This window comes from Muntiacus reevesi, chromosome 9 (assembly GCF_963930625.1).
Source record: "Muntiacus reevesi chromosome 9, mMunRee1.1, whole genome shotgun sequence".
Taxonomy (NCBI): domain Eukaryota; kingdom Metazoa; phylum Chordata; class Mammalia; order Artiodactyla; family Cervidae; genus Muntiacus; species Muntiacus reevesi.
This window is the reverse complement of record NC_089257.1, coordinates 47,141,088-47,167,784: the sequence shown is the minus strand read 5'-3', so window position 1 is coordinate 47,167,784 and position 26,697 is coordinate 47,141,088. Positions and strand designations below refer to the sequence as shown.

Sequence of the window (26,697 nt, the reverse complement as noted above, 5' to 3'; positions counted from 1 at the left end):
AAGAAGAGGTGGCTAATATTACTACATTTGATGTATGCTTCTTATTCTCACTGGTCTCTGTACTCTTCTAGAGGGAGTCTGACTTCTCCATCTTTCCTAGTGGCAGACACTTACGAGTAGCTTAGTATTTCTTGAACTGATGCACACATGAAGAGGTGCAAGAGTTCTTGGATATCTGCTGCAGCCCCCGTAGCCTAGCTTCCTCAAGACTTTGGGTCAAATTTCCAGGAAGCCACTAAGCTGTGGGACATCTGGTCACCACCCACCCTGTGTCCTCCAGCGTTACTGACGCACTGAGAAATCCTGTTCTTACAGGGTCTCTCACAACAACAAAAAACACTTGTGAGATAAAGCAGGATGACATAATTATTTATCAGGTAGAGAGGAAATTCCAGCTGCAACATTTTTCTCAAGGGTCATAGATTTTCACTATAACAATCACACTGATGGCCCAAACCTGGCCCACCTGTAAATGAAAGCTTGCAATGATTTGGCCATTCAGCTTTCTCAGAAACTCCCACCAAATTCCCGATACTTTCCCCAGACGTGACAAAATTGGCAAAAACATCCTTTTTCAGTGACAGATCCTACCAATAATTAGCATGCACTGTTAAAGTAACTGTTGATTGCACTTTATTTATAGATATTAACATGATTAATTGCACTGGAAGTGTTCCTGGAGGATGACGCTCTCTGAGCTGGTGCTGGGGGACGAGAGAAGCCAGCAGCCCTCACAGGGCCCTGGGAGAGGACTGCTATCAGCCCACTCCTTTTCCTTTTTTGAATCATTCCCTCAAACAATTCTAGATCTAATTCCACAGGACTGGCCCTACATTAGAAAGTCTTACTCTGACTAATGATATGCTCAATTAGGAATACATAGGATAATAACATCACATATATGTTAGATCACTTTACAGCTGACCAAAAACATTAACATCACTATCTTTTCTGATTTTATCTGCTTCCCTGGTTTAAAATGCCACTTGTGTACATGGATGACTCCAACATTTATGTCTCCATCCCCACCTCTTCCTGCATTATAAACTCATACATCCAAGTGCCTTCTTTAGATGTCTAGTTAATTCTCTAGTAGGCATCTCAATCTTGATATTTCAAAAATGTAACTGATTTCCCTCTCCTGCTCCCAGCCATCCTACCCATCTTTTCCATTTCAGTTTGGTAAACACATCCTCCAAGCAGCTCCCCAAATCTGGTAGTCATTAGATTTTCTATTCCTCCTCTCCTCTCACCCTCCCACATCTGCAAGTCATGTTATTTCTCCCTCCAAAAATATCAAGTCTGTCCAATTTTATCCTTCTTTATGTTGTTATCCTATTCCAAAATACCACCACCTTCTCATGTAACTCCCTTAGACTCATGAAGGCAAAAGGAAAAGTGAGTCCGTAAGTCAGGATGCCTGCTATGATATGTTCATATCACATGATGCTATATGGCTCACAGTTGCTCAAGCTGGAAGGAAGCCTCCATTGCTTGCTTTCATATCCTCATGCTTACCCCGCAACGTGACTGAGTCTGGGATTCCCAGTCTGGACTGGTGCACTGGTGAGGACACAGAGGATTGGTTCCACTGGTGTGGGGATGGGGTCGTTCCTGACCTCCCCACATGACTGGGGCTTCCCCTTAGAGGCTTCTAAGAGTATAATCTAGGGACTGGCTGACGAGTTCGCATGTGTACATGCCTGATGAGTTGCTTCAGTCGTGTCCAACTCTATGATCCTATGGACTATAACTTGCCAGGCTTTTCTTCCATGGGATTCTCCAGGCAAGAATACTGGAGTGATTGCCATGCCCTCCTCCAGAGGATTTTCCCGCCCAGGGATCGAACCCATGTCTCCTGTGTCTCCTGCATTGCCGGTGGATTCTTTACTGCTGAGTCACCAGGGAAGTTCAGCAAGTTCCCATCAAGGTGATTTAGTCACTAAGTCACGTCCAATTCTTGCAACCCCAAGGACTGTAGCCCGCCAAGCTTCTCTGTCCATGGGATTTTCCAGGCAAGAATACTGGAGTGAATTGCCCTACCCTCTTCCAGGGGATCTTCCCGACCCTGGGACTGAACCAACATCTCTTTAGTCTCCTGCATTGGCAGGTGGGTTCTTTACCACTAGCGCCACCTGAAAGCCCAATTTTGCTTTAGGCTACATCAATGCGGGAGACCCAGGTTCATTTCCTGGGCTGGGAAGATCCCCTGGAGAAGGAATTGGCAACCCACTATAGTACTCTTGCCTGGAAAATCCCGTGGATGGATGGAGGAGCCAGCTAGACTACAGTCCATGGTGTCACAAAGAGTCAGACACGACTGAGCGACTTCACTTTCACTTCACATCAACAGAGAAACAGTCTAGGGAGGGAGGTTATACACCAGCCTCAACACACCTGAAACCTGAATTCTGTTCTGGGCACCTGCAGCTTAGAGATGTATGATCGATCACCTGAAAGATGGTGAGAAGAGCAACTACCACGAGACGGACAGGATCAGTATGAGGAACAATGAGGAGGTACTACATTTTCAGAAACAGGTTCGAGAAAGACAAGACTCTTGTCAGCACAGATTTGAAGTGGAGTCATCCAAAAGAGGGACTAAACTCACTCTTAACGGTTCCAAGGTTTAGAACCAGGGCCAACAAGGGGGAGACATAGGAGGATTTAGAATATTCTCCTCTATCACAATCCAAAATCACGGCCTGTTTGTCTCTGAAGGGGGAGAATTTACTATCTGTTCTGCAGATTTCTCTGCTTTAGAGAGGAAGGGAGTGGTTAGTTCCCTGATCTCAGGCATCAACTGGGAGGCAAGAGGAGACAATCAAGTTTTGGAGCAAGGCAACCGTGTTATCAGAATTGTGATTAAGGAGATAGGACTCGGTGGAGTGTGCGACTGTCTCTGAGGGGGAGCTCTAGAGGGACTAGGAGGTCAGAAATGGTGAGGGCTCCTGACTATAGCTGCCTAGTTCAGCATCTTAGGAACACGCAAACTTTAAAAGGAGACACGGAAAAGAGGAGGTGAATTCCAACCTTGGTGAACCAAACACAAGACTTTCGGGTACTGGAGTCTTGATGAGACGACTTCTTTCTCAACTTGCTGCCCAAATAAATTCTTTAGGATTCACACATGAGTTTTTTAATACTCCTATTTTCCCAGGGAGCATGTCTAGTCAAAGACTGTCCTTGGTGAACACAAAGAGAATTTCAAAAGTTAAAGGGCTACAGAAAAGACCAGACTTTTGAACTCTGGGGGAGAACGTGAGGGTAGGATGTTTTGAAAGAACAGCATGTATATTATCTATGGTGAAACGGACCACCAGCCCAGGTGGGATACATGAGTCAAGTGCTCGGGCCTGGTGCACTGGGAGGACCCTGAGGAGTCGGGTGGGGAGGGAGGTGGGAGGGGGGATCGGGATGGGGAATACATGTAACTATATGGCTGATTCATGTCAATGTATGACAAAACCCACTGAAATGTTGTAAAGTGATTGGCCTCCAACTAATAAAATAATATTTAAAAAAAAAAAAAAAAAAAAAAAAAAAAAAAAAAAGTTGAAGGTAAAACAATCTATTCCGTTAAGACATTTTAGAGATCCATCAATTCTTAATAGAAAAAAAGGAACAAGATGAAAATTTGTTCTTCTTTAAAGAAAAAGTCTCACTTGGGAACAGGAGAGCATCTTTAGAAGCTTGAGCATTGTGTGATGACTCTGACTGTTACAAGGTGTTTCGCTGGCTTTTGAAGAAAAAAAAACCACTAAGATGCATTGGAAATAATTAAGAATTCACCCAGCATTGTAAGCATCTTTGTCATCCCAAACATTCCATCAAAACTAAGAATTCACATAGTTTAGGGGAAATGGGAGGATGAGATTCTCTAGTAAAGATGCCCTCTAAAGGGAAACATGACAGTGAATTAAACCAACATGCTCAGTGGAATGAACAATCATAAACAAACAAACATTACTTTTACTCTACTCTGGATGGAGATCTGCTCCACAGATAATCCCAGGACGCAGGGGATTTAACCTTATTTGGAGGTAAGCACTACTATCCTACCTCTCTTCTGGCCCCATGAACTTTTGCTCCATCCTTACCGCCACTCTTAGAGCCTAGTACATGAGTCACCAAGCCATTTTATTTGTTCTTGATTACAACTCTTCCTATCTATTCCCTCTGCCTCAGTCTCTGCAAGATTACTTGGGGATAACTCTACCTCTTCCAATCCTTCCTTCACATAAACAGACTTGACCATTTCGCTTGCTTGCTTAAATCCTTTGACAGATCCCAGATGCTCTTAGGTTCAAAAGTGAAGTTCTTAGCGTATCCTTCGAGATGACTCCGAGGATAACATGTTTCTCCTATTTTTTCTCCTGCCTAACATGTCCAGTCCTCCAGTCCGTCTGAACTATTCTTACTCCCTACACAAATCTTACCCTTTCATTTCTGAACAACTCTACTCACTTCTCTGCTGGTAAAATGTGGTGGGGTTTTTTTTTTTGGCGTTGAAGACTTAGCTTACAAGTTCCCCCTTCTTTTTTTTTTTTTTTTTTTTTAACAAGTTCCCCCTTCTGTGCAGGCATCCTGTCTCTCCAACCCTGTGCTCTCTGCTGTGGCAGCCCCCTGTCCACGTTTCTATTACCACATGAAACTAGAGGTACTTGTTTTAGACTGTGAAAAGCTGAAGGCTGGAGCTATATTTTCTTTCTTTTAGTGCTTTTATCTGGGGCCCTGGTCATTTTACAGAAGAGAACCTTGGGTCGCAGAAGTTAAGCAATCTTCCCTAGGGCACACAGTTAGTGCTAGAGCCACCCTCCAAGCAAGCAGCTTGACTGCAGAGCCTGTGGCGCTCCTAAGTGGGGAGTCCTTGCAGAGCGCAAGAGAACTGGGAACTGGGGGACTGGGGAAGGGAAAGGGGGCTAAATTCTCATGGAGACTTGAGAAGCTTAGAGTTGCTGAGCTGGAAGCTACAAGCCTCCAGATCCTTCTTTTAGCCACAGGTTTCCACCCTCAGGGCTGACCTTCTCACACCTTTCATCAGCAGGAACTTGCTTTTGCCTTTGCAGCTAGAGAGGAAAAAAGAAAAAGAGAGAGAAAAGCTACCTTGACTGAATCCTATTTAAGAACTAGGGCAAATGGGGCTTTAGCAAAAGAGGATCTGCCTTTCTTTCACACACAAGCATTAGACTGTTTCCCTCCATTTCCACTAAAATTTTCTAATACTCCTTAGGGAAATAACAGATTTTGTTACAATAAAGGGTACTGTAGGTGTAATTAAGGGCCATCTCAGATGTACTTCCAATAAAAAACAACAGCAATAGTCTCCTTCTCTAAAAAATAAACTAAAAATACATGTAAAGATAGAGAGCAAACCTGTGGTTGCCAAGGTGTGGGGAGGGAGAGGGATGGACTAGGAGTCTGGGGTTGGTAGATGCAAACTATTACATTCAGAGTGGATAAACAACTAGGTCTTGCTGTACATCACAGAAAACTATATCCAATCTCCTGGTATAAACCCTAACGGGAGAGAATATAAAAAAGAATGTATATGTGTGCATAACTAAGTCACTTTGCCGTATAGCAGAAATTAGTACATTACAAATCAGCTATTTCATGTTTAGTTGCTAAGTCATGTCTGACTCTTCTGTGATCCTATGGACTGTAGCCCTCCAGGTTCCTCTGTCCATGGGATTTCCCAAACAAGAATACTGGAGTGTGTTGCCATTTCCATCTTCAGGGGATCTTCACAACTCAGGGAATGAATCTACATCTCCTGCATTGGCAGACGGATTCTTTACCCCTGAGCATCCAGGGAAGCCCCAAATCAACTATACTTCAAAGAGTAAAGATAAATAAAATACATGGAAAGCATTTAGCACAGTGTCTGAAATACACGTGTGAAATCATTATCTGTGTTGCTCCCATACTCCTTAGAGCAGTGCCTGGCACAGGGTAGGTCCATAAATATTAAACGCAATGCATCAATGAAAGAATAAGCAGTAGTCTTTACAGGAAAGGAGCGAGACTGATCAGGGAGAACATACAGCAAAGACTCCTCTCTATCAGGGTGACCTCCATTTGAAGACACTCTGACATCCTGATGTACAAACTACATGAATACAGGAGACACGCAGATGCTACAAGAATTTCCTTCATATATACAATGGAATGTTACTTAGCGATAAAAAGAATGAAATAATGCCATTTGCAGCAACATGGATGGACCTAGAGAGGTTATCACACTAAGTGAAGTAAGTCAGAGAGAAAGACAAATATCATATGATATCACTTACATGAGGAATCTAAAATACAAACACAAATTAATATATCTATGAAACAGAAATAGACTCACAGACATACAGAACAGACTTGTGGTTCCCAAGGGGGAAGGAGAGTGAGGGAGGGAGAAATTAGGAGTTGGGGATTAACAGATACATATTACTATATATAAAATAGATAAATACCAGGGACCTACTGTATAGCATAGGAAGCTCTACCTCAATACATTGTAATAACCCATATGGGAAAAGAATCTGAAAAAGAATGGATATATGTATATGTATAACTGAATCACTTTGCTATACACCTGAAACTAATACAATATTGTAAATCACCTATGGTCCAAGATAAAAAATTAAATTCAATTCTTTTCAGAATTTCCTGGGCTATGGAAAGAATTATACAGGAAATAAGACAATAAGATATTCTTTTGAAATGGTACAGCCCTCCTTGCTACAGAAGGTGATTAGATACCAGCAGAGAGGTTAGACAACTTGTCTGCAGTTACAAAGTTCACCAGTGTCAAGAATGGGTCTTTCCACCTGTGTGCTTTCTCTGGCCCTAAGTCTTCATTCAAAGGAGGTGGATTTTAGAATGTATCAGGAACTCTCTCTTCTCTCAGAGGGCACAGTTCTCATTCACCTAGGATGAGAACAAAGGCAGCTATGTGGGAGGCAGGGGAGAACCTGGGCATGTTTTAAGAAAGTCTCTTTAAATTTATTTATTCATCTATTCAATAAGTATCTTTTGAGCACATGCCATGTAACAGGCACTATACTAGGTGCTGGGACTGTAAAGGAGGAAAAAAGGATACGAATCCTTGCTGTAATGGAGTTGCCATTGTAGGTAACATTCTAGAACTTAGACAATAAACAAATTAAACAAACAAATGATATCGGATATTAAATGGTAAAAAAAAAAAAATGCTGCCAAAATGATAGATCTCCCCAGCGGTCTGATGGTTAAGTCTGCACTTCCACTGCCTGGGGAATGGATTTGATCCCTGGTTGGGGAACTAAGATCTCACATGCTGCATGGTGCAGCCCCCCCAAAAAGGAAGCAAGGCATACAGACAGCTGGGGGAAGTGATTCCAGCAGAGAAAATGGTGCTGAGGTGGAACTGTGTGTCTGAACATCAGAAAGGAGGCTCCAGGGCAGGTGGAGTGGGGAAAATGCCTGCTACAGTAGTGAGAGAGGAGGTCGGAGATAATGGGTGAAAGCGCCCAAATCCTGGAGGACTTTGGCTTCTGTTGTGATGAAATGGGGAGTTATTAGAGGACTGGGGGCAAGAATAATAAGATCAGTCTAGAAATCAAAGAGATTAGCCTAGTTTTTGTGTAGAGAACTTAACTGAGGCAAAGTAGGATCAGGATAACCAAGAAGGAAGCCATTGCAAAAACTTGCAACCTATGCTGTTCAAGGTTCTGTTGTTTTTAGTTAATTTCTTAAGACCACCTTGGATTTTATAAGGTCTCCTGACTCATTAAGAAGAATTTCAATTGCTTATTGCATTAGCCATTGCTTCCAGTCAGATCCTATAATGTGTGCAGGATGTTCCTTTTGTTTAGGAAGATTCATGACAGGGGCCGTACTGAATAGTCTCCTGAGGAGCTCTGGGGGAATCAAAGCAAAAGCCTCTAAGACAATCTAGGAAAATCTAAATACAACGTTAAAAATGTTCCTTAGGTAAAATGTTCCCTAAGACCAAGGGCCCCCATCACACACACACACACACACACACAAAAAAAAAAAAAAAAAAAAAAAAAGAAAGAAAGAAAAGAAAGAAGAAGATTTAAGTATCTCCCTCCAGGGACTCCAAAAGACAAAAAGTTAAGGTTTCCCTAGCCTCCAGCTGCTTCTAGACATCTGGTAGAGAGTCCAGGTATACACTGAACTATGTGAAACTACCCCTTTGGTTAGTCAAAAATGGAGAACTCCCAGTGATTTCACATAGTTCAATCTATTTTATGGCCCAGCTGGGATTGCTGCTTCCCTAGGTGCTATCATTAAATGCCCTCCAATTTAGTACATGAGAACATGAGAACTCATTCCAAAGAAAATGGAAATCTCAAAACTCAAGGGAACCAAAGATGTCTATACCTGCAGCAGCGAGACTAGGCACAGTTAAGCAGAGGGCTTGGGGTTCCCTGGGCTCAGCGCTGGCCAGTAATAACAAGGGAAGGCGGGGAGAGAGAAGAAGGAAGTCACTCGAGGATAAACGGATAGGTGGATGGGAATGAAAAGGTGTCATACATAATCGATTTATTTAGAAACATGTTCCAAAGATTTAGTTTAGTATAACCCTAAAAACAGTATCTGGCAAAGACGCACAGAAGAAGTAAACACCTCCACCAAAACAACAAACAAGCAAAATTATAGGCCAATTCTTACAAGAATACAGTTGAAAAATTCCTGTGTATCAACAAATAAAATCTATCAGCATTAATAATACACTTTGGACCAAGGAGGGTTTATTCTAAGATGCATGAATGTTTCAAAATTAATAAATCACATCAGTGGATTAAAGAAGAAAAATCACACCAACATCTCAACAGAAAAGATATTAGATAAAATTCAACATCCATTCCTAATAATAGAATAATATAACACTTTAAATATTATCATTAAATTCAAGACCAGGACAAAAATTCCTGCTATCATTCCTATTATTCAACAGTTTAGGAAGTTCTAGCCAATGCCATAAAATAAAGAAATACACAAAGGTAAAGGTATTACAAAAAGGGCAAAAATATGATTCTTCACAGAACATTTAACTGCTTAGTTGGGAATCTAAGATAACCAAGTGAGTAACTATTAAAACTAATGCAACAGGTGTCTAATGAGAATTTACAAATAAACTCCTACCAATCACAAATTAGGAGATAACCCAATAAAAATGGGCAAAAAAATGGGCAAGAGGCTAAAACATAAATTTTATAGAAGAAGATAGATGAAAAGCAAGAAAAGGTCCTTGGGATCATGAGTCAAAAAAGGAAAACTAAAGTGAAATGCTTTCCCTAGAACAGCTAAAATTAAAAGATTACAAGACTAAACACTGGCAGGGATATGAAGCAATTGGAACTCGGAAGTGCTAGTGAGAAGATAAAATCATACAACTGATTTGAAAAATCATTTGCATTTCTCATAAACATATATGTACCCTATGACCAAGGAATTTTACTCTTAGATATTTACCCAAGAGGAATAAAAACATATATCCACACATAGACTTGAATAAAAAGGTTCTTCACAGTTGTATTCATATTTGCCAAAACCAAAAGCAAACGTAGGACCTTGTGCCAAAAAAAAAAACCTAGAAATAACCCAAATGTCCAAAAGCAGAAAAATAAATAAAATCTGGTATACTCATACAGTTTAATACTACTCAGAAAAAAAAAGAACTACTGATACACTTCACAGCATTGCTAAATATTAAAAACACTATGCCGAGCAAAAGAATCTCTCCTCCTCCCAATTCATCACACACAATATGAAGTACCATCAGGAAATCATGGTAACAGAAGTCAGAAACTGGCTGCTGCTAGGAGAGTGGAGGGGTTGACTGGAGTAGGGCATGATGAAACTTTCTGGAGTGATGGAAATGTTCTATACCTTGTTTTGGGTGGCGATTACATGAGTGAACACAAATGTCAAAACTCATCAAAATGGAACACTTAAGATCAATGCTTTTTATCCAATGTGAATTATATCTCAATTTTAAAAGTTTTTTCTATATATACCAGTGAACAAAACAGATTTTAAAAATAAAGTTCCATTCTCAATGGCAGCCAAAATACAAAACACGCAGGAAAAAATCTTAAGAAATACAATGAATACAGATAGAGTAAATTTTACAAAATTTTATTAAATCACTCTTTTAAAAAAACTGGAATAAATGGAGATATTCTGTGTTTCCAGATGGGAATATTTAATATCGTAAAGGTGTTCATTCATACCAAAATTGTATATAAATACAAGTAAATTCTAGACCAATATCACAATTCATTTTTAAACATTATTCCTAAATGATATTAAGATTTGCTTGCAAGAGTAAATGGATGGGGAATTTCCTTGGTGGTCCAGTGGTAAAGAATTTGCCTTCCAATACAGAGGATGCAGTTTGATCCCTGGTCTTCCTCGGGGCAATTAAGGCCACAAGCTGCAACTACTGAGCCCTCAGGCCACAACAAAGACCCAGCACAGTCCACCTCCCCCAAAAAACTTTAAAGAAAAGATTAAATGGACAAAATTACAAATTTTTTTTTATCACTTATAAGAATGAGATGGGAGATTTACCTTACTAGGTAGCAAAAATGTATTATTAAGAGGCTGTAATTATCAGAATATTGCTACTAGAAAAGTGAAGAAGATGAATGAATAAAAAAAAAAAAAGCACAAAAATACACAGTTCCCAACTTTGGTACATAATTATCTCACAAAAATATACAGAATACAAATGTCCAAAACTGAAAAACATACTTAAGATATTATAAAGGGTTTCTAATTTCTAAGAACTAAAAATTCTATTAAAACTCTAATTACACATTACTTTAGTAGCACAATTTTAAACAATATGTTCCCAACATTTTCTTTCATTCATGGTAGATCCAGTATCAACAGGCTAAGTTTAAGGGAGCATCTGTTTGAGAGTAACAGTTAACTGCTTTCAAGTCCTAATTATTTCCATATTTATCTCAACTTTATTATATTTTTGAGGTTTATACTTTGATTAACATAAGCACTTTTGGATTTCTCATCATGCGTGTGTATGTGTGTGTGTGAGAGAGAGTGTGCAGGGTATAGGTTTTTGCTTTTTTTAAAAATTGTTTAATTGAGATATAATTCACATCCCATAAAATTCACTTGTTTTAAGTGCAAAATTCAATGGATTTTAGTACATTTGTAGGATTTCACAGGAGTCCCAGGTGGTGCTAGTGGTAAAGAGCTTGCCTGCCAATGCAGGATACACAAGAGACACGCCATCCCTGGATTGGGAAGATCCCCTGGAGGAGGGCATGGCAACCCACTCCAGCACTCTTGCCTGGAGAATCCCATGGACGGAGGAGCCTGACGGGCTACAGTCCATAGGGTTGCAAAGAGTCAGACACAACAGAAGGGACTTAGCATGCACACAGGATTTTACCACCATCAGCCATGATTTAATTTAGCATTGCTATCACCCTAAAAAGACACCTCAAACCTTTTTACAATCACTGGCCATTTACACCTCCAGTCTTAAAGAAGCACTCATCTACTTTGCCTTTTCTGGACATTCTGCATTTATGAAATCATACAATATGTGCTTTATTGTGTCTGGCTTCAAAATAAGGGTGACATGAAATATAATTTTTGGATTTCCTTGGTGACTCAGATGGTAAAGTGTCTGCCCATAATGCAGGAGACCCAGCTTCAATCCCTGGGTTGGGAAGATCTCCTGGAGAAGGAAATGGCAACCCACTCCAGTATTCTTGCCTGGAAAATCCCATGGACGGAGGAGCCTGGTAGGTCCATGAGGTCACAGTCGGACACGACTGAGCGACTTCATGAAAATACTGCTGAAACTGAGTTGTTTCAGCAATGACACTTAAGATTCTTGTTTTCAAGGGCTTTATCAACTAATGTATCAAATGTCAAATTTGGATTGTAAAAGCTGGTTTAATGATGTCAGTGTATAAGGTTCAAATGTGCAGACTGCGCAAAAGTTAAAAATATGAGCATGTATTATATGATAATATTGGTAATTTAGGAAGTGCTGGTTTATTCAGATGGAGTTGAGATGAGTGAGTATTTGGGAAAAATTAGTCAAGATCATTGTCATATGTATACATACCAATTCATTCCAAATGGATTCAAGTTTTAAAGTAGAGTTTACAGTTTAGACTGTGGCCTCTAGGGTCAGATTATCTAGGTTGGATTCCAGTCTCTGCTACTCACCACGTGACTTTGAGCAAGTCACTTCATTTACTTGAGTCTTAGATTCTTCACTTGTAAAATGAGTTATAAGATCAAGTGCCAAAAAAAAAAAAAAAAAGATCAAGTGCCTCACAGGATTTTTGTGATGAATGAAGACAAGAGCATACAAAGTTCTTGGCACAGGGTCTGGCAAACGGTTAAGTACCAGTAAATGTTAGTCCCTGAAGTTGCTGCTGTTAATACAGGTGATTTTTGTAACCTCAGGAATGAGGGTAGAGGTTGGAGGGACTTTTCAAGCCAACCCCAAAGGTAGAACTTCCCATGGAAGAATATTACATATGCGAAGACACAGACATTTAATGAGTCAAAAAGCAAACAAAGGCTGACACCTTTAATCTCAAAGAGATCTTAAATATTACTAAGAAAAAACCAAGTAAACTCCAATATAAAACTCAGTAAAAGAAAGAAACAGACAAATCACAAAAGAAGCAAAACAAATGGTCAATACATGTGCAAAAAGATGTTAATCTTCACTAGTATCATACGAAACATAAATCATGACATTCATTGCCTATTAGAGAATGATAAAATCAAAATAACAGATAAAAATCTGTGATATCTACACTTACTAAAACAGTAACTACAACAACTAGAAAAAGCAAAAATTAAAACAGGTAAGAGGTTCCCTGACAAAGTCAGTAAAGATAAAGCAATGAGAACCAGAAGGCAATGAATACTATTGAGAATACTCTGCAAGGAAAGTTTAATGAGCCCATTCATTCATTTTTTTTTTTAAAGTTGCTACCCACAAGATCGCAGGCAGGGCACGTGCTAGAATTTGGGGGTAAGCAGAGGTGAGTGAGAGCCCCTGACTCTGTAGAGTTCCAGGTCACAGAAGTGCAAATAAAATACAACCTACAGTTAAACATCATGCAAACATTAACAGAACACAGCATACTAGAAAGTCTTAAACATATTTTTAGGCTTGCAAAGATAAAAAAGAGAAATGTAAAAAAAATTTTTTTTCAATCTTGGCTGAGAAAAATACATGAAATGTGATTTTCTGAATACATTGGGAGGAGAATGAAAGATGTACTTTTTAGGCTGGAATGTCTATTTTCCTGATGAGTCGTCTGTTCTCATTTTCCCATCTCATCTTGAGGGTTTCTAATTTCTTTAGGTTTTTTCCTCTTCACAATTATGAAGACAAAAACACTTACACTCCATTATCATAGCTTTCCATTTCCTTAGAAACTGGTTATTGAAGAGTAAGGGTGCAAGAGTGCTGCTGGGAAGAGGAGCTCTGGATGCCTGAAAAGCATCACTCAGATACTCCAGGACACAAAACAAGAGACCCCCAGCAATCCGAAAAACCTGCTCTGGGAGGGAAGTCTTCTCTGGACAGAAGGTTCAGTTTAGGACAGATTCTTTTTTCTTTCTTTTCTCCCTCTAGCACTTGCTCCCTCGTCCATCTGTCACAGCGGCAGAGTTCCCCAGCCATGAAGGAATCTGACCCCAAATTCTATTTTCGTCTTACTGATGCCTTATATTTAACATAAATAAATGTAAGCACTGAAGACAACTCACTGCTCATGCAGGTTAGACTTTTCAAACTGGGTCACAAAGGATCTTAAATATCTGATGAGCTGTAGGAAAGTCAGTGAAAAATGGGAGGAGATAATTTTTGTCTGTGTCAGACTCTTCTACTGTTTCAAATTAAAATGTCAGTTTAAACCCAAACACATCTTTTTGGGTTCCAACCTCATTCAATCCCAACTTGGCCATCCACTAGTTGGATAAGTTTGGGCAAATTCTTTAACATTTGTTTCTACTCTGTAGACTGAGGGCAATAGCATTTGCTAGGTTTTGGTGATTATTAGAAATAATATATGTCCCTGACACTAGAAAGTTAACAAAACGTAGCTATTATATACCAACCACTCAGGCTTTCTAGTCTTTCCTCAAACCTCTGACCTTTACCTTCATCTCAGTCAGTATCAGCAAACAACTTTGCTTCATAGAGAAGATAAGAGCTCCCACAAAGAAAATCTGGTCATCCTTACAGAGACACCTGTCCTCCTTTCTGCACTGAAAGATGTGCTCCTCATCCTAGCAAGTGGCATGGATACTCCACCCCATTAGGGCCTCTCAGAAACTCAGGTTATCCTCTCCAATGGATCCTACTTATCACTGTTTAAATATTTTCTATGAATATTTAAATAAATCTCTCTCTTGTAAATATGATCGTCTCCCAACGATATTTTCTTGTCTGGCCGAACTTCCCTGAAGGGTTGTTTAGGCAACATGGATCCAATTCCTTACCTCCCACTTACTCTTCAACCTGCTTCTACCTGGCTTCTGCACCAGAGCTCCACCCAAACTGCTCCCAGGAGGTACCCTCCACGTAACTAAAGACAGTGGACATTTCTCCATCTTCATCTTGACCTCTCAGAGGTGTCTGTCGTAAACGGCCACTCCCCACCCTTGGAAATCACTCACTTCCCCTGGATTCCACAACGTCAGATTCTCCAGCTTTTCTTTTTGACTCTACCTTCTCAGTTTCCTTTCACTTCCTACTCCACTGGACCTTTACTAGGCACTGCTTCCCTTTCACTCTAGCTCATCTAAGGTGATCCTTTCCCATGCCTTCAACATGCTCAGGCTAGCCCCACTGTTAGGTGGTTTGGTTTTTTTTAATCTCTAGAATTTCTTTTGGTTTTTTCTTAGGATTTCCATGTTTCCGCTTACACTGCCCATCTGTTGTTGCATACTATTTTATCCATTAGAGCCTTTAGCATATTAATCACAGTTGTTTTAAATTTCTAATCTGATAATTCCAATATCCCTGTCATATCTGGGTCTGATGCTTGCTGTGTCTCCTCAAAATGTGCTTTGTTGCCTTTTGATGTGCCTTTTTTCTTGACAGCTGGACATGAAAGTGGAAGTGTTAGTCGCTCAGTCATGTTTGACTCTGTGATGCCATGCTCCTCTGTTCATGGGATTTTCCAGGCAAGGATACTGGAGTAGGTTGCCATTTCCTCCTCCAAGGGATCTTTCCGACCCAAGCAGCAAACCCAGGTCTCCCACATTGCAGACAGATTCTTTACTGTCAGAGCTACCAGGGAAGCTGGACATGATGTATTGGGTAACAAGAACTGCTGTGAACAGAATCTTTGGTAATGTGGTGCTGAGTTGTGGGGGAAGGGGAAGTGTACTAGAGTCCCGTGATTAGGTCTCACAGTCTTTTTTAAGGAGCCTGTGCCTCTGGACTGTGAACTTCACAAATGTTTTAAAGTTTCCTTCCTCTCCTTTAGGTGGCAGAAGACAGCTAAAGCTAACTGAAGTTGCTTCAGTTAGGCTCTGATACTACTCCAGCAGGTTAGGCTCTGGTTCAACAGCAAGCAAAGAAGAACTAAAGAGCCACTTGACGAAAGTGAAAGACGAGAGTGAAAAAGTTGGCTTAAAACTCGACATTCAGAAAACTAAGATCATGGCATCTGGTCCCACCACTTCATGGCAAATAGATGGGGAAACAATGGAAACAGTGAGAGACTTTATTTTGGGGGGCTCCAAAATCACTGCAGATGGTGACTGCAGCCACAAAGTTAAAAGACACTTGTTCCTCGGAAGAAAAGCTACGACCAACCTAGATAGCATATTACAAAGCAGGGACGTTACTTTGCCAACAATGGTCCTTCTAGTCAAAGCTACGGTTTTTCTAGGAGTCATGTATCAATGTGAGAGTTGGACCATAAAGAAAGCTGAGAGCCGAAGAATTGATGCTTTTGAACTGTGGTGTTGGAGAAGACTCTTGAGAGTTCTTTGGACTGCAAGGAGATCCAACTAGTCCATCCTAAAGGAAATCAGTCCTGACTATTCATTGGAAGGACTGATGCTGAAGCTGAAACTCCAATACTTTGGCCACCTGCTATGAAGAACCAACTCACTGGAAAAGACCTTGATGCTGGGAAAGGTTGAAGGTGGAAGGAGAAGGGGATGAAAGAGGATGAGATGGTTGGATGGCATCACCAATGCAATGGACATGAGTTTGAATAAACTCCAGGAGTTGGTGATGGACAGGAAAGCCTGGTGTGCTGTAGTCCGTGGGGTTGCAAAGAGTCAGACACGACTGAGAGACTGAACTGAACTGAAACAGCTCCTCCCAATGGCAGTCCTTGTTAAGAAGAACAGAGTACTCTTGTGCATTTCAAAATGGATCTTTTTCTTCTCTGCCAAAAGGAGGAAGGGATTTCTCTCTGATATTTACTGTGGAAACCTGACTGAGCTCCTGAGGTAAACCTCACAAAATTTTGCGGCTCCACTATGATTGGGTTTCTCTGGAGCTTTTAATTCTCAGAGTTGTCTAACTGAGCCTTCAGCAATTCATCAGGTTTTCCTATCGTGACACTGGTTCTAGGGATGGTTTCCACTTATGAGTCTCTACGCCAGGGAACAGTTACTCTCTGTATTCACCTGGAGGTCTCTCCACTCTTGGTCTGCCCTGTCTTTCAGGCTGTTCTCACATGTCTTTCAGATTCTAAAACAGTTGCTGATTTTTCAGTCTGCTCGGCTTTTAACTTGTTGTCAGGATGGAGTGGCAGGCTCCAAGCTCCTCACGTGAAACCAGAAGATGAAAACATGTTCTTATTAAAGAACCATGGAACAGTTATAAAAGCTGGCCACATTTAAGGCTGCAAAGGAAGTCTCAGTAAATCCAAAACAATGATATTCTTCAGATCATGGTCTCAGAGCAAAATGCAATAAGATTATAAATCAATGATAAAAAGCCAAACAAGCTCATAAATTTGGAAATTAAAAAGCATACTTCTAAATAATTCACCAGCCAAAACAGGGATTATAATGGGGACGAGAAGCTACTTAGAGCTGAATGACTCATAGGATGCAACAAAAAACATCAAAAAGTTAGAAAAAGCATAACAGGCTAACCACACCAAAAATGAAACGCAAAACAAAACACAAAAAGAAGAAAATGGAAAGTATCAGCAATAAAGACAAAAGGATTAACAATACAAAACCCGATTCTTCTACGGGGATGATTTCAAAAATTGAACTCTCTCTTTCTGATGGATTAGTGAAGAAAACATAAAAACTTTGAGTAGCACCATCCATAGTAAATGTTTGGGCTTTTAGCCCTGCGTTGTTAAGGCACTAACGTGGGACAGTTAAACTACGAGATATAAAAGTAAGAAATGGTTTAACTCAAAGGAGCTTACAGATTGGAAGGATGAGACAAGACTTATCCCTGTGTGGATCAAGTGTTCTCATGCTGCAGGTGGGTACGTGATGCTTTATGCAGTTGTGGGGGAGGGGGGTAGAAGCATAGTATCGGGATGGGACTTGCTGGTTGAAATCGCACTGGCCACTCCATGATGAAGGTAAAATAACAAGCATATGCCTGAACTCAAAAGTGATGTCATCTTACTACTGAGAAGTGGGAAAAAAAAAAAAAAACAAAAAAAAAACCTGATTCTTTGAATAATTCTGACAAATTAATTCTTGACAAAGTTGATCAAGAAAAAGGAGGTAAAGAACAAACAGTGCCATCAATGACAAAGAGGCCACATAATTACGCCTATATTAAAAACTTTTAGAAATGTTAGAGAATACCAACTACCAATACCAAGAAATTAAAAAACTTAGTAAAACAGAAAATTATCTAGGATAATAAAATTATCAATGTTCACATCAAGAATAGATAACCATTAGGTTAATCAAATCAATTACTTAAAACCCACCTCAAAAAGCCCCCTAAAACAGATAATCTGTTGGGTAAATTCTACCAAATCTTCAAAGAACTAATATTTTCTATTTTATACAAATTTTTTTAGAGAGTAGGTTGTTTTTAAAAGCAACTTTATCCAATTTGTTTTATGAAGCTAGTATAACCTTGATATGATAACTAGACATGGAGTGTACAAGACAGGAAGATTATAAGCCAACTGCTTTAGGAACACAGCTTCAAAAATGCTAAAGAAATCATAAGAAAGCAAAATAAAGCAAGAAACAAAAAAAAAAATATACCTTAACAAAGTAGGTATGATTATCATCAGCATTCAAGGATAACTTAATTTTAGACAATATAACTTGTAATCTACCACAAAGCATGGTGGAAACCGAAAATAATATTATCATCACAATAGACTCAGAAAAAAAAGTTACTAAAATTTAACACTCATTCACCAAAACTCATCTTGCTTAGCAAACCATGAACCTTTAATCTGACAAAAAGATGTCTCCAAACACTCACTGAGAATGTCACGCTTAATGGTAAAATGTTAGAAACCTTCCCTTTAAGAAGACAACCTCTCTGCTCTCATTATTTCTATACAGTATTATGCTGGAATGGCCTGACAATGTTCTCATTAAGAAAAACAGCAACAGGTAGGACAAATAAAGAGAATCAAAATTGTATACTGTTAAAAACAATTTTAAAGAGAATCTGCAAACCAATTTAACAATAAGCAAATACAAAAGTTTGCTGGGTATAAGCCACTACTCAAAAATCAACAGCATTTTTATTCACCACCCAAAAAATCTGTAATTTTAAAAGATGGCAACTTTTCATATAGATCAATGGAACAGAATAGAAAGCTCAGAGATAAATCCACGAACCTATGGACACCTTATCTTTGACAAAGGAGGCAAGGATATACAATGGAAAAAAGACAACCTCTTTAACAAGGGGTGCTGGGAAAACTGGTCAACCACTTGTAAAAGAATGAAACTAGAACACTTTCTAACACCATACACAAAAATGAACTCAAAATGGATTAAAGATCTAAATGTAAGACCAGAGACTATAAAACTCCTAGAGGAGAACATAGGCAAAACACTCTCCGACATAAATCTCAGCAGGATCCTCTATGACCCACCTCCCAGAATATTGGAAATAAAAGCAAAACTAAACAAATGGGACCTAATGAAACTTAAAAGCTTTTGCACAACAAAGGAAACTATAAGCAAGGTGAAAAGACAAACCTCAGATTGGGAGAAAATAATAGCAAATGAAGCAACAGACCAAGGATTAATCTCAAAAATATACAAGCAACTCCTGAAGCTCAATTCCAGAAAAATAAATGACCCAAGCAAAAAATGGGCCAAAGAACTAAACAGACATTTCTCCAAAGAAGACATACAGATGGCTAACAAACACATGAAAAGATGCTCAACATCACTCATTATCAGAGAAATGCAAAACAAAACCACAATGAGGTACCATTACACGCCAGTCAGGATGGCTGCTATCCAAAAGTCTACAAGCAATAAATGCTGGAGAGGGTGTGGAGAAAAGGGAACCCTCTTACACTGTTGGTGGGAATGCAAACTAGTACAGCCACTATGGAAAACAGTGTGGAGATTTCTTAAAAAACTGGAAATAGAACTGCCATATGACCCAGCAATACCACTTCTGGGCATACACACTGAGGAAACCAGATCTGAAAGAGACACGTGCACCCCAATGTTCATCGTAGCACTGTTTATAATAGCCAGGACATGGAAGCAACCTAGATGCCCATCAGCAGACGAATGGATAAGGAAGCTGTGGTACATATACACCATGGAATATTACTCAGCCGTTAAAAAGAATTCATTTGAATCAGTTCTAATGAGATGGATGAAACTGGAGCCCATTATACAGACTGAAGTAAGCCAGAAAGATAAAGAACATTACAGCATACTAAACATATATACGGAATTTAGAAAGATGGTAACGATAACACTATATGCAAAACAGAAAAAGAGACACTTCTGTACACAGATGTACAGAACAGACTTTTGAACTCTGTGGGAGAAGGTGAGGGTGGGATGTTTCGAAAGAACAGCATGTATATTATCTATGGTGAAACAGATCACCAGCCCAGGTGGGATGCATGAGACGAGTGCTCGGGCCTGGTGCACTGGGAAGACCCAGAGGAGTCAGGTGGAGAGGGAGGTGGGAGGGGGGATCGGGATGAGGAATACGTGTATTCCTGATTCATGTCAATGTATGACAAAACCTACTGAAGTGTTGTGAAGTAATTAGCCTCCAACTAATAAAAAAATTAAAAAATAAATAAATAAAAGATGGCAACTTTTCAGAATGGCCTCAAAAACTATATTGTATTAACATAAATGTAAAAAGGTTATAAAAAATATTAAGGAGAACATTATTATTGAATGACAGAAAAAAAGAGCATCATTTATAAAACTATAATGCTAACCTAATTATCATCTTTTAACTCTTTGCACATCATCTTCCTTTACATAGTACTTAGCACCTCCTAATATTTGCATTTTTTAATTGTCTGTTTTCAGACAATAAATATAGACCAGAATATAAAGCCCTCAAACCTGTCACTTTTTCTGCTCTTATTCTCCGCTGTATAACAGCTTCTAGAACAGTGCTTAGTACAGAGTATGGCTCAAGAAATACTTTTTCAATGAATTAATAAACATCGAAATCAATGGAGAAATAAATGGTCTATGGTTAAAAAAGGATCAATATTATAACTATGCTCATTTTAGTCAAATTAATATATAAACTCAAGGTAATTTAAATAAAAATGTCTACATTGCTTTTCATGAAACTGGGTAAGTTCAGTTCAGTTCAGTCACTCAGTCGTGTCCGACTCTTTGCGACCCCATGAATCGCAGCACACCAGGCCTCCCTGTCCATCACCAACTCCCGGAGTTTACTCAAATTCATGTCCGTCGAGTCGGTGATGCTATCCAGCCATCTCATCCTCTGTCGTCCCCTTTTCCTCCTGCCCCCAATCCCTCCCAGCATCACGGTCTTTTCCAATGAGTCAACTCTTCGCACGAGGTGGCCAAAGTATTGGAGTTTCAGCTTCAGCATCAGTCCTCCCAATGAACACCCAGGACTGATCTCTTTTAGGATGGACTGGTTGGATCTCCTGGGTAACTGGGTAAACTGGCCCTTAAATTCTTAAGGAATAATGAAGGCCTAAAAGTAGCCGATCCATGTAAGAAAGAGAAGAGGATAGCTGAGAACAGAGTTGAGTGGGAGGAGACTTATACTGCTGGATTCAACAATTACTAAAATAACATAGAAAATGACAAAATATAAATGATGGAACAGAAAAGAGTACCAAGAGAAAAACCAAAGTATATGTGAGAACTTGTCATGTCAGAGAAAGAACGGATTATTCATAAATGGTGCTGAGACAATTCTGGTAAATTGATTCCAAAAAACGGCTCCAATTCCCTACCTTCTCCGTATATGCTTTGGGCTCCCAGATGGCTCAGTGGGTAAAGAATCCACCTGCAGTTCAGGAGACTCAGGAGATGCAGGTTCTACCCCTGGGTCGGGAAGATCCTCTAGAGGATGAAATGGACACCCACTCCAGTATTCTTGCCTGAAGAATCCCATGGAGAGAGGAGCCTGATGGGCTACAGTCCACAGGGTCACAAAGAGTTTGGACATGACTGAATCCACTGAGCACGCATGCACATGAGGTTGTAACGCCTTGCATAAAAAAGTGGTCTATTTCCCCATACCTTAAATCTGGGCACCTAGCAAATTGATTTGGCCAATAAAACAATGCTGAAGTGACTGTGTGTCAGTTCCAAACCCAGGCTTCGAAATGCCCCAGGTTTCCACTTTCTCTCCTACTCCTGAGCCTCTGCCACAATAACAAGTCTGGAGAAGTGTGTGGAGTATACCTAAGTACAGTTGTCTCAACAGAAGCCTGCTTTCATTCTCCGCTGTATGTGGTGCCTAGCCAAGGTCAGCAGACAAGAGACCCATGAGTGAGGCCCATTAAGCCCAACTCAGATCAGCAGAACAGCTAAGCTTGTGTGCAAAATAAATATGTCACTGAGGTTTTGTGGTTATGCAACATTACTGTGGCAATAGAGAATGGGTATAGACTTCCCTATGGAAAAAGGCAGACTTAGGTCTCTAACTCACACACTGCACACATAAAAACAAAATTTAGACAGAACAATTAATTGTAAAATGCAAGAAGTTTTAGAAGATAATTTAGGATGCTCTTTTTATGATGATGGGGTAAGAAAAGACTTCTTAAGGCAGAGTCTAAAACTGCAGACCATAAGGAATGATGAGAAAATTTTGAATGTATTAAAATTAAAAGCTTCTGAATGACAAAAAATATAAGAAAGTTAAAAGTTAAGCTTTATTTTGACAGAAGTAACCTGCATAATTGAAAAATGACTTATAATCAGAAAGTAAAGAAATATCAACAATTAATGAACAAGAAAGTAACCCCAAGAGAAAAATGACCAAAGTATACGATCAGGAAAACCATAAGAAATCCTAATAATATATATATAAATTAATAAGATACAATTTAGTACCAGTCAGATTATTAAAATTAACCAATTAAGTTTAGGGAAACAGGTACAGACACCTAGGCCCATATATTTCTGGTGGGAGTATAAACTGGCATAAATACTTGCAATTTAGAAACACCTGATAAAACTGAATTATGTGTATACTCTAAGTCTGAGCAATTTTATTTCTACTAATGCCCTTAAGGGACATGCATATAAGATGCTCATCTCAGATTTTTTTTTGTACTTTTTAACATAAACTATCCATCAGTCATAAGGAATGGTTAGGCAAGCTAATTTTTTCACAGAATGGAATCTAACTAACAAATAAAGTAAATGATCTATATGTACAAGTATCAGTGTGGATAAACCTTGAGAAAATAATATTAAAAGAAAAAAAGCGTATGACAAAAACCACTACAATATTGTAAAGTAATTAGCCTCCAACTAATAAAAATAAATGAAAAAAAGAAAAAAAGCAAGTTACAAAAAGACATTAAATTGTGATGCTACTTGTGAAAAATTCTAACACACTTGAAGCAATTATTACATTTCATTTATGGATACAATCACATGTATGAAAATAAAAATTTTCATGGAAAGGAGACCAACTTCAGGGGTTATCTCAGGGGACTGAGAGGACTTTGACTATGTCTGTACTGTTTTATATCTATAAAAACATTTAGAATGAAATATGACAAAATGTTATATGAGCATCTGTTACATTTTCTGCATTTTTCTGTATGTTAAAATGCTGAGAATAAAAGATGGATAAAAAAGAAAGTGGAAGGAGTTAATGGTTCTGGTCATCTATCTCTCCTTCCTCTTCTCAATATCCACTTCCAGGGCAGAATAGCTTTAATAAAATTGTGCATTTTTTTCTTAGATGGATATAGCTGGTGAGAGATTAAACCATGGCTCTTCCTGGATTATGCCCAACTGGGTGAGGTTCCTACCAAAGTGACTATTAGGAAAAGTAAAAGGAGTAGGTTTGAGGTCTCTGGTTATCCACTTATTTGAAAATTATTATATCAAGGGTTTACTTCTCATTTGCCTTGCTATCTCCAGGAGCCTCTCAGAGAAGCTGGGGTCTTGTTATGACTGCTTCATGTGCATTACCTTGTTTAGGGAGACAAAGTTTAGTAATGCCAGTAATTTAAAACTTTTTTAAAATTTAAAGCATTTTTATTATCAAGTCTTGAAGACCAGTGTACACCTAGTATTATTTTTGTCTTATGCTATATTTGTATCCTGTATACTGTATTGTATCCTGTATGCTGTATTTGTCTTATGTATCCTGTATTTCCAAACAACCAGACATTGGCTCCGTTTTCCTAATCTCCAAATCTAAGACAATACCAATACAGTCCTTGACAATTTCCCCTAGACACCACACAATCTCCACATAACAGCCTGAGGGTTACTTTTAAAATGAAGATAGATTCATGTTACTCTCTTCCTAAGATTCCTTTAGTAGGTTTCCACTGTTTCGGGAAGAAAATCCCAAATGCTTCACATGGCTTGTTTTCCCATGGTGAAGTGCTCTCCCAGAACTTCTATGACCTTTTTGCCACACTTCAGCCTCAGCATAAACACTGCTTCTTTGGGGAAACTTTCCCTGACCCCTCAGACCAAGTTCTGCTCCATTGTTACAGGTTATTGGGGCACCTGGCATTTTTTCCTGTGCCAAGTCTCACAATTTTAATTAAACGGTAATAACCCTAACCCTAACCTCCCTGCCTAGTTGAAACACCGTGAAGACAGAACCCCTAGGACATGGCAGCGCAGGGCCTGGCATGTAGTAATTACTCAACATGGACCAGCAGAACGCACAAATGCACATGTTTTTAACATTAAAACTAGGGAAAAAGTGAAGTAAAAACAACTGTTCTCAAAGTAACAGAATCTGCGTGTGGACCGTCAATTATTGGTGATCACAATTACATTTTAATTGGATCTGCCGTTAAAGAGGTGACAACTGTCTGTAAAGGACTCATTTTATAAGGTTCCCAAAGTGGTTTTTTTTGTTATGTCAAATGCTCTCAAGACAGAGGTTTAAGTGATTGGATCACAAGGGGAAAGGATCATTAGTCGTGTATGGAGGGATAAAGGGCAACAGGGCAGTCTCTGCTACTTCTTCCCTCCCTGGGGCTGCATTACAAACAGTCAAGTCAGGCTGGGACTGGGAGGAAAGAGCAGAGAGGCAAAGCCCTCACACCAGGCTCAGGTGTCCTAGGCACAGCCTGGATGCTAACTGCTCAGACTGACAACAGTGAAATACACAAGGAGCCATTTCTCCCAAGGGAAGATCTGGATACTGAGTGTCAGAATTTCAAAGAAAGCATTAAGATTAAATTTCAAGAACTGGAGAGGCGACTCAAGTTTGAAGATGCAGATGGTAGACACATTAAACATTCAGTTTTTCTCTCTGCGCTAAAATTGCAAGTAGGACCCATACAATTAGCCTCAGAATTGCTTCTTCCATCCATTGACGGGCTCATTACCATTTGTTGACTTGAACCTCAGTGACAAATTTCAGTTCCTAGACAGGCTCAAGCACATCATCAGTTATTTCAGCCTAGACCTGAGACAGTTAATGAGCTTAAGAGAAACTATCAGCCATTGGCATGATTGAGGTTTGATCCCCAAATGAAATCCAAGGAAGAGGCTTGCTTGTGAGCAAATAAATTCAAATAAGGGCTGATTCACGGGCTCCAATTTGTACATGGCCCTGGGCCAAGTTCACCACGGCAAATACAAGTCAAAAAGGAAAGGAATGGCTTACCAAGGAATCCTGAAATAACTGGTGAGAGAAAACACAGGATGAGAAACATAACTGTGAACTAGTGATGAGAATATGGAACTCCAATTCAAGCTGCAAGTGATACTGGATAAGTTCCACTTAAACTTGATAGGGCCCCTCTCTTCTATGTATCATTTGACCTAATGATTTCTAAGGTCAATCCCACCAACTGGTTTCTCCCTATTCATTAACTCATTAACACCAATATAAGAGGTATCCCAAGCAGTGGCCGAAAATCTGGTCAATTGTCTAACAGATGGATCAGAAAAAAACTGCAGAAGTCTGTGGAAGAAGCTGGGGTAATCTATGTTGGCTGGATGTTTCTATTCCTTTGGCTAAGGGAAGGCAGGGGAAATCTCAGGGAAAGGTGGGATCTGAGTTGAGGCCAGAAAGATTGACAGAAGGGATAGGAGAGGAAGCATAAAAGGTAATACTAACATGGCACTTCTCCAACATTTTATATCGTGGCAAATGTACAAAGACCTATCTGCAGTTCACACTGGGGTAAACCAGTTAGGTGAAAAGGTAAGACTGGAAACCCCTAAGAGGGGCCCACCTGGCTTCCCAGAAAGCGGAGGGAAAAATCAGCACCCCTTAGATCAAGGGTACCTAAAGAGAGCTCCTGTATCCCAGAGATGTGCAAATACGGTACCCTATCTTCAAGTAGGGTAAGGAAATAAAACAGTTTCTCTTTATTCATTATTTTAAACATAAAATCTGTTCATTCTTTTTTTTTTCTGTTTATTCTTAATATAAGGATGGGCACAGGCCACCTCACTCAGTCTTGATCAAAAACATTTGAAATTTAGATATTTATTCACTGTTATTAGTGATTAACCATACTTGGTCAAATATTGTTACTTGAAATATTTGCTAATGCAGTATAAAGCCATTATAACAAGACAGTTAAAATATTTCAGGGACTTTCCTACTTTCCTAGCAGTCTATTGGTTAAGACTTCACCTCCCAATGTGGGGGGCGGGGTGGGGGGGGTGTGGGTTCGATCTCTTGTCAGGGAGTTAAGATCCTACATGCCTCATGGTCAAAAAACCAAAACAAACAGAAGCAATATTGTAACAAATTCAATAAAGACTTAAAAAATGGTCCACATCATCAAATATACATATATATAATGTTTCATCTTTGTCTAATTAAATTTTTCATGTATGCTTCAATATATTAAAATTAGTAAAACAGTACATAAATATACCTGCACAATAATAAAATGTAAATACGCTGGCAATGCAGACACCATTTTTTTTCTTTTTACTAATAGAAGTTACACTGTATTTGTTTGGGTCCAAACAAAAAATAGAAACCAGTAATTGAGATGGGGCGAGTTTAATACGAAGAATCACTAACTGTAACAGAGGCTTGAGTAATGA

The 26,697-nt window shown here is 39.3% G+C and overlaps 1 protein-coding gene and 2 non-coding genes across 3 annotated transcripts in view; 2 read left to right on the top strand and 1 right to left on the bottom strand.

Annotated features, from left to right (window-relative positions):
- SYT9 (synaptotagmin 9) overlaps window positions 1–26,697 on the bottom strand; it is a 209,443-nt gene that overhangs the window by 67,056 nt on the left and 115,690 nt on the right. The window lies entirely within an intron of this gene.
- Window positions 17,241–17,316, top strand: LOC136176121 (small nucleolar RNA SNORD26). Its single transcript, XR_010664499.1, has one exon. It is a non-coding gene; the product is annotated as a small nucleolar RNA SNORD26 (small nucleolar RNA).
- Window positions 17,578–17,649, top strand: LOC136176120 (small nucleolar RNA SNORD27). Its single transcript, XR_010664498.1, has one exon. It is a non-coding gene; the product is annotated as a small nucleolar RNA SNORD27 (small nucleolar RNA).